The sequence below is a fragment of the Phalaenopsis equestris genome, unplaced genomic scaffold, assembly GCF_001263595.1.
Source record: "Phalaenopsis equestris unplaced genomic scaffold, ASM126359v1 Scaffold000287, whole genome shotgun sequence".
NCBI lineage: Eukaryota > Viridiplantae > Streptophyta > Magnoliopsida > Asparagales > Orchidaceae > Phalaenopsis > Phalaenopsis equestris.
Window position 1 is genome coordinate 2,390,480 of NW_018164729.1, and position 8,579 is coordinate 2,399,058.

At 36.7% G+C, this 8,579-nt stretch overlaps 1 protein-coding gene across 3 annotated transcripts in view; it reads right to left on the minus strand.

Moving 5' to 3' along the window:
- Positions 1–2,970: 2,970 nt before the first annotated feature.
- The window catches only part of LOC110024989 (mitochondrial uncoupling protein 3), a gene marked incomplete at its 5' end in the record, with an annotated part of 21,287 nt that continues 15,678 nt past the window's right edge, over positions 2,971–8,579 (minus strand). The window contains 2 exon segments of one of the 3 annotated variants that reach the window (XM_020725208.1): positions 2,971–3,012; positions 3,309–3,665. 3 annotated transcript variants of the gene reach the window in all.

Genomic DNA, 8,579 nt, shown 5'->3' on the forward strand with positions numbered 1-8,579 from the left:
GTAGTATTTTTAAAAAAAATTAATTGACTACAAGGGAACAAAGAATTATAATCAATTAAAAATATTAATTAAGAAAATAGAATAAAAATTATTAAATAAGATTCAAAAGATGTTTTAATACAAAAAATAATTTTTAAATATTATCACAACCCTTAACTTTTATGGCTACATTATTAGGGTTGTCAAAACGACTCTACGTTCGTGAACAACCTTGTTAAAAGAACTCTTTGTTCGTGAATAGCTGCTCGCTAAGCAGCTAAGCAAACGAGTCGAACACAAACATACTTTTTAAGCTCGAAATATAATATGTATTTTCATATCTAATACCTTAACTTCAACTTTTACATACATGACAAAATGTGTTTCGCTGAAAGTTTAAATAGTGATATTTTTAATGTGATATGAAGACTGGGGGTGAGAGGTGTAAAAAAAATGAAATTTAGGTGTTTGATATGTAAATACATTGGCATCGAGTGGCAAGTATGTGCCATAACTTTTTTATTTTTTCAGGATTTTAATTTGTGATGTTGGCCATTCCACATCCACCACAGCAGGGCTTATGAAATAAAAAAGAGATTTTTATTTTTTTAGAGAAAATTGCAAAACATTTTCTCACAAGTTAAGTCAATTAAAATTTAATAATACAAATGTATTCACAGATCTAACACCTAAAATTTAATTTTTACATATATATACCACATTACCTATCTATGAAAAGGTGTATTTCAATTGTTAAAAGTAAAAATAAGAGGTTTGAGCTATATAAATGAAAAAAATAAATTTTAGGTATAACATATATAAATACATAAAAGTTGAGTGGTATGTATATAAATGTTACCATTTAATTTATAATTTAATTATTAAATCATGTTTAAATACCTATTTTTTTATATGTTAACATTCATTTCAATGGCCTCCTCAAACTAAACCCATACACACAAAGGAGAGCTCAAATTCGATATGACTCGTTAAATCCATGAAACATCCAACCACCGACCGGGGCCACCGCACGGGAAGGCCTTTCCATTTTGTGGGGCCCCACCAACACGTCGCCTTGGCTGCTTCAATGTGGGACAGCCATCAAAACAAAATATAAATAATATATTTTGATAACTATCAATGTTGAATCTTGATTTGTATGTGAATCACACAAAAGAGATAAATCATAAAACTGACTCGATCTTATCGATTAGTCATTTCTCCTAAAATAATTCAACTATTTATACAAAATGAGACACAATGTGTGAAGTTAGATGTTTGCATGTGATTTAATGGGAGCGTTTGCAATATTTTAGATTTTTTTTATATGGGACTATGACTCAGCTACTCCCCGACTTGGTTGGCTGAAATCAATGGATCTAGGTCCTACAAGACTTGCTTGTCTGACTGTGTTGAATTGAGTTTATCGGTCAACTTTTGATAGTCTTCACATCATCAAGACTAGCTTGATCTACTTGACTTCATCGATCGGTTGTTCTAGTCTGAATGTCGACTATTAATCTCTGCACGAGGAACATCTATCGACAGAACAAGACTAGGCTATCGTATTCCAATAAAGGGCTCATTGTTCTAGTGAACATCTACCGACAGAACAAGACTAGGCTATCGTATTCCAATAAAGGGCTCATTTATTGACGAATGAGTCATTCAAGATGTCGTGGGTTATGTTATTGTCAATTTTTGGCCTTAATAAGGCATCTAATCGGCTTCCATGAGACTGCTGATGATATTGAACTCTTCCCTTGAGTTGTGGCGCCTCTGCTCAGCTTAGTTAGCCTTAGTCTACATCTATTCTACCTCTGATCTTGATTCAGGGGGTTGTATCTAATCAAGTGACCTCCTTTCAATGTGTTGAGAAAATTAGGGCGAAGAAAAACAGTAATTCATGCATGAAAAATTATATTTCATTTAAAAAAATAAATAAATAATGATATTTTAGATGTATGAAAATTTCAGATAATATAATTATAAAAATTAATATTTAGGTGTAGATAAATAAATACATATGAATTGAGTGGCATGTATGTAAATGACCCAAAATAATTTGTGTAATATTTATCCTTTTATACTGCCTGATTATAGTCAATTATGATTTTTTGTAAAAAAAGTCACTTTTCATCGTAAAAATTACGAACAAAACTCAGCATTATGTGAAAACTATTGTATGTATTTAAATTTTTTTTTCTCAAAACAAAATATAAATAATATATTTTGATAACTATCAATGTTGAATCTTGATTTGTATGTGAATCACACAAAAGAGATAAATCATAAAACTGACTCGGTCTTATCGATTATTCATTTCTCCTAAAATGATTCCTCTATTTATACAGAATGAGACACTATATGTGAAGTTAGATGTCCGCACGTGATTTAATGGGAGCGTTTGTAATATTTTAGATTTTTTTTTTATATGGGACTATGACTCAGCTACTCCCCGACTTGGTTGGCTGAAATCAATGGATCTAGGTCCTACAAGACCTGCTTGTTTGACTGTGTTGAATTGAATTTATCGGTCGGCTTTTGATGGTCTTCAAATCATCAAGACTAGCTTGATCTACTTGACTTCATCAATCGATTGTTCTAGTCCGAATGTCGACTATTAATCTTTGCACGAGGAAAATCTATCGACGGAACGAGACTAGGTTATCGTACTCTGATAAAGGGCTCATTTATTGACGCATGGGTCATTCAAGATGTTTGTGGGCTATGTTATTGTCAAGTTTTGGCCTTAATAAGACATCTAATCGGCTTCCATGAGACTGCTGATGATATTGAACTCTTCCCTTGAGTTGAGTTGTGGCCCCTCTGCTCAGCTTAGTTAGCCTTATTCTACATCTGTTCTGCCTCTGATCTTGATTCTGGGGGTTGTATCTAATCAAGTGGCCTCCTTTCAATGGGTCCTCATTAGGCCTACTTTTCTGTCACGTACATCTATCCCTATATGATATATGAGCCATACCATAACACAATGGGTCCTCATTAGGCCTACTTTTCTGTCACGTTCTCGATCTACACATAGTATAGCCAATATGATCATAAAAATTACTCATCACAAAATTTTTCTTAAAAAAAAAATCAATAAAAAAACAAAAGTAAAACAAGCTGTGTCAATCTGAGCCATAGTAATAGTTAGTATGATCACCTTTACCAGCAACATGAATTATGAATAATTTGAATTTTAAATTAAACTATTTTCTCCTCAGCTTTACTAATTACAATCATAACAAAACACCTCACCTCATGTCGCACACCATAATAATCCAACACAAAACAACAAACAAAAATGATTAAAAAAAGACACTTACAAATCCATTCTGTGCTCCCCCAATTTTCTCACCAGAAAGTCCTGTTGGTATCATGCTACAGAAGCAGCATCGTCTTCTGGCATAAAATGAGTTCAGCTGAGTCCACATAAATTCTTGGACCACAGGAATGGCTGCAGCAGTACGCTTCAGATGCTTTAAAAACAACAAAGTATGGGGATTACTCAGAGATGAACAGTGTAGAAGGCGTCATGGAACATCCCCTCACAAACGTAAAAAAACATTCTGTTGTTCTGTGCCGATCCTCATCTTCCATAAAAGAATAAGACTTGTAATGTTAAAAGCAGAGTTGGCGCCTTCGCCGACGGCACCTTTCACCATCTCCGCGCAGGTAAAAGGCTGAAACAATAAAAAATGTAAAATAATTATTGAAGCTGTAGTGAACTGTAAATATCTCGAGAAGGAGCTGTAATTTTTTAGATTATCAAGACAAAAAATTCAAAAGAAAGCTGTTACAAAAGTGAATGCAGGGAAACTTTAATGGTGGGTAAGAAAAAAAGCTCACATGAGAATTTTAAAAGTGCACTTACTCGCGATATAGTGATTAAGGGGTTTAGTTTCCCACGTTCGAATGGTTGGAATAGCACATATTGCCTTCTAGGCTCAACCTTCCGGAGAACAAAAATAATTTTTGAAAGAGGAAACCACTGAGATGATCACCTCAATTATGCAGGTAACAATTCACTTATTTATGTTTGTTTTGTTCATTTTGTTATTAATGCAAGTAATAGTTCAATAATGTTGAATCCTTTTAGGACATACGGTTTCATATTATTTATGGGTTTACACAACCTGGGAGGGACCTCTAAGGAAGGTGAATGGAGAATGGATGTGTTCTCTATGCTTAAATCAAGTGTTTTCTTGAAGATCCTTCTTCGACAGAGTGGAGAAGATGATCCAGCGAGCGAGAAAGAAGCAAGAACTCCCCTGCACTCAAATCTCTCTCTTCACTATTTATAGATGAAAAATCATAAAAATGACTCTTAATATCTAAAGTTTGTCCATAGTGCTCTGATGAAAAGGGCACTATGCGGATGTCAGGCGGCGTATAAATGAAGATGTTGCATGTCTATTTTAGATCTCAGCCTTGACTTTTGTGTCCTGCAATTATGAGGATCACCGACAATGTGAACTCAGCCAAACAAGTTAATTGATTAATCCGCCAGATGAGCTCAAGAAAGTAGTTTGATGAGCCAATTTGACAGGTTAGCTCGGCAGTTAGTACATCGGATCAATGAATGAGGTCAGCAGGTTACCTCAATAGATTATTTCAGTGATGGCTAAATCTTTTTGAATACATGGGCTTATCAGGCCCATGAGGCCTTTTACATGCCTACTTCGGCTCACAAAAGCTAATTTTTGGTATACAAATAAATTAATATATCGAATTTTGATTAAGATTACAAGGTACTTGTATACATAAAGCTACAAAGAAGAAATACATATAAATAACTCTTAGGGGGCTATATGTTATCGGATTTAAATAGGATTTAATTTAAATCTTGCTAGACAAAAAACAAAAGAAAAGAAAACAATTTTAAATCTAGGAATTAGTAAATCTAATGCATTTTCAATTCCTCATCAGTTTTGTCTTACAATAATAGAGATAGTGCTTGTGAAGGAATCAATAGAGATGGAGCTTCATTTGAAATGATACATTCAACTTAGAAGAAGTTTGGATGGAGACGCACCTACAATTGATGTGCTTGGCCTCCTGCAAAAGAATAAATTTACAAGTCCCAAGGATTTATAATCTCTCTATGAGCAAAATATATTTTAAATAGTAAAGTAAAGCATCATTAATAGTTTGGCAACATGTAAAGCATCATTAATCTTGAAGTAAGAAGCGAGCTATCTTAAGGAAAAAATACATCACCAAAGGAAGAAGTACTATGATGTCCCAAAAATTCAAGGAAAGGTCCTAAAAAATACATCACCAAAGGAAGAAGTAATATCACGTCCAAAAAGATTCAAAGAATGGTCTTCCCAAGGACTATAGGGCCTACGAACAGCAGTGTATTATTAAGAACGCTATTTCGTAGTCTAGGCTACTCTACAAGCTATAACAATGGGAAACTACTTTCTGGATATCATTGTTAAGCTAGAGCAAGCAAATATTGTCTTCCATCAAATGAATAATTTTATCTTTTCAAAATATATAACAATCCATCTAAGGGATGCAAAGTTGTTCACCACAATAAAGATAACCACCGATTACTACAAACATGCATGTTAAAGAGATGGATTTATGATGATGCTCCAGTTACAAGGGATGCAAGTTCGGACATAATAAATAAGCTTTTTTTTATTATTATTCAATAAAAATATGAATTTGGAATTCTATAAAGAGATCACTAATGTAACGCTAGACAAGGGAGTTGCAGGTATGTTTTCAATCATTGGCTTGTGTTTGAATACGTACAAAGTCTTGTAGAAGTTTTATCCATTGTAAATGTATGATATACATTTCTTTCAAGTATTGATAAATTTAAAAACATGGTAATTTTAATGCAAAATAAATGCTTATAAAGCAACCATGCAAGTAATCTCTCCAATGTTTCAAACAATAAATAAAGGTATAAAAGTATCAATCACAAGTACATTATTGTTGTTTGCATCATCTAATTTCCCATTGAAGAAACTTACAGAAGATTTTCTTTGCTAATGGCACCTTATATTCCTACACTAAATAAATCACAAGTGATTTTAAAACTTAAAAAAAAAATCTAATCGTCTCAAAATTATTTAAGATGCCAAAAAACATTTTAATTTATGAAAAAATTTTGTCTGCATCAGAGGCCCAAGAAAATATATCTTCTATTTTTTAAAAAAATATCAGTAGCATGTGCCATAATGGGGCAGATTTTTTAAGAAAATTCCATAAAATGCTGTCAATTCTTGAAAATTTTGGACAAAAAATCCCTTCAATGTTGGCTAATTAAGAATTGCTTTTTTCTAGGACCAAATTGAAATCATTGATAGAAGCTACAAATCCTAGAAATATAGCTTCCTTTAGGAAAGCATTTAAGGGTTAAGAGACTTATCTTACCATCAAGAACAACAATGTTCCCATTATTTAATATTTGATTTGCTCATTGTTATTTTGACCCCCAATTATTGAACTAAGGTAAAAGGGAACTTTTGTAATGTGATATCGCTCACCTGCCACATCTCACCTACCGCTCACCTACTACTCACTTACCTCCCACCTACCCCTCTCTTGCTTCTATAAATAGAGAGGGTGTGAGACTTAGGAGAACAAGGGAAGAGATCTTAAGCTACCACAAGGGAGGAGAGAATAGCTAAAGAGCTAGAGAGAATGAGAGCCTCTCGAGACCTTGTATCAAGGTGTCGCTTGAGAGGGAGACCATAGAAGAAAGATGATGGCTCATCTCTATGTATAAGCTATGTATTCTCCATTTCTTTTGTTTTAGTGAACTATTTGATTGATTCCCTCCCGTTGACGTAGATCCAGCTGGATCAAACCACGTAAACGATCTGTTTTTGCTTGTGTTCTTTGCGTCTAACTTCTATGCCAGGAAGTATATATCTCACAACAATTGGCGTCGTCTGTGGGAAGATTCATACTTCTTGGCTAGAGGTGTCCGCGTAAAGGTGTTCGCGGTCAGCAACGAAGAAGAGGAGTTCGTCATTCACGAACAGAGGAGCAAGCGGATCGTGTTACAGGCAGCCGAATAGCGACAGATTTGCTGAGCAGTGGAAGCTTTGATCGACTGGATTCGCACCGCAGGTTGTGCGGTTCGGCAAGACGGAGGAGGAACAGTCCGTGAGCGAGGGCCGAAAATTTGCGACAGGGCTGCCAGCAGAGGATTTCGGAGCAAGAGTTCGGTCTTGCGAGCAGCTCGGTTAGAGGGAAGAGGTGGAGATCACCGCAGAGAGGGTGTAAAGAGTTCCCTGTTCAGGAGTTCGCGAAGCAGGAGGACCTGAGCAGTTTGGCGCGGCGCGGCCGCGACGGCTCTGGAGAGGCAGTTATTTTCGTGCGAGAGGCAGAGGAGGAATTCCTAATTTGTTCCGCTGGACGAAAAGGAGTGCCTGCAGGAAGGAGACGCGAGCACAAAATGGGAAGTTTTCTCCGGTGAACAGGTGTGATCTCTGCCATAAGGGATCAGAGCTCTCCGTTTGGTTGACAAAGGCAGTGGAGTTCACGGGGAGAAGGTAAGAAATTTGGTGAGAATTTCTTGAACAACAAGGCGTTAAAAAGCAGGTTTAGGCTGAAAACTTTTGGTTGCTATACAATAGTACACCACTTTGGTGATTTCAGTCTAGTTCTTAGAAGGGCAGCATGTAGAATTCATTGGAAGAAATCTTAGCCACGACAATGAGTTCTGTCAAATTCGACATTGAGAAATTCAACGGGAAGAACGACTTCGGCCTATGGAGGAGTAGAGCTCTATTGGTTCAACAGGTTGGTGCAGAAGCCTTGCAAGGGACGGCGACATTGCCGGCCACCGACATGACTGTGGAGAAGATCGGCATACTGGACAAGACCCACAGTTTGATAATCCTGAGCTTGGGCGACAAATTTCTGAGGGAGGCGTCGAGGGAGAACGACTCAAGGACTTTGGGCCAAACTCGAGGTACTCTACCTGACAAAAAAAGGAGTGCCTGCAGGAAGGAGACGCGAGCACAAAATGGGAAGTTTTCTCCGGTGAACAGGTGTGATCTCTGCCATAAGGGATCAGAGCTCTCCGTTTGGTTGACAAAGGCAGTGGAGTTCACGGGGAGAAGGTAAGAAATTTGGTGAGAATTTCTTGAACAACAAGGCGTTAAAAAGCAGGTTTAGGCTGAAAACTTTTGGTTGCTATACAATAGTACACCATTTTGGTGATTTCAGTCTAGTTCTTAGAAGGGCAGCATGTAGAATTCATTGGAAGAAATCTTAGCCACGACAATGAGTTCTGTCAAATTCGACATTGAGAAATTCAACGGGAAGAACGACTTCGGCCTATGGAGAGTAAAGATGAGAGCTCTATTGGTTCGGCAGGGTGTTGCAGAAGCCTTGCAAGGGTCGGCGACATTGTCGGCCGACATGACCGAGAAGGAGAAGATCAACATACTGGACAAGGCCCACAGTTTGATAATCCTGAGCTTGGGCGACAAAGTTCTGAGGGAGGTGTCGAGGGAGACAACAGCTTAAGCACTTTGGGCCAAACTCGAGGTACTCTACCTGACTAAGTCTCTGGCTAATAGGCTCTTTCTGTAGCAGCGTCTATACTCCTTCAAAATGCATGA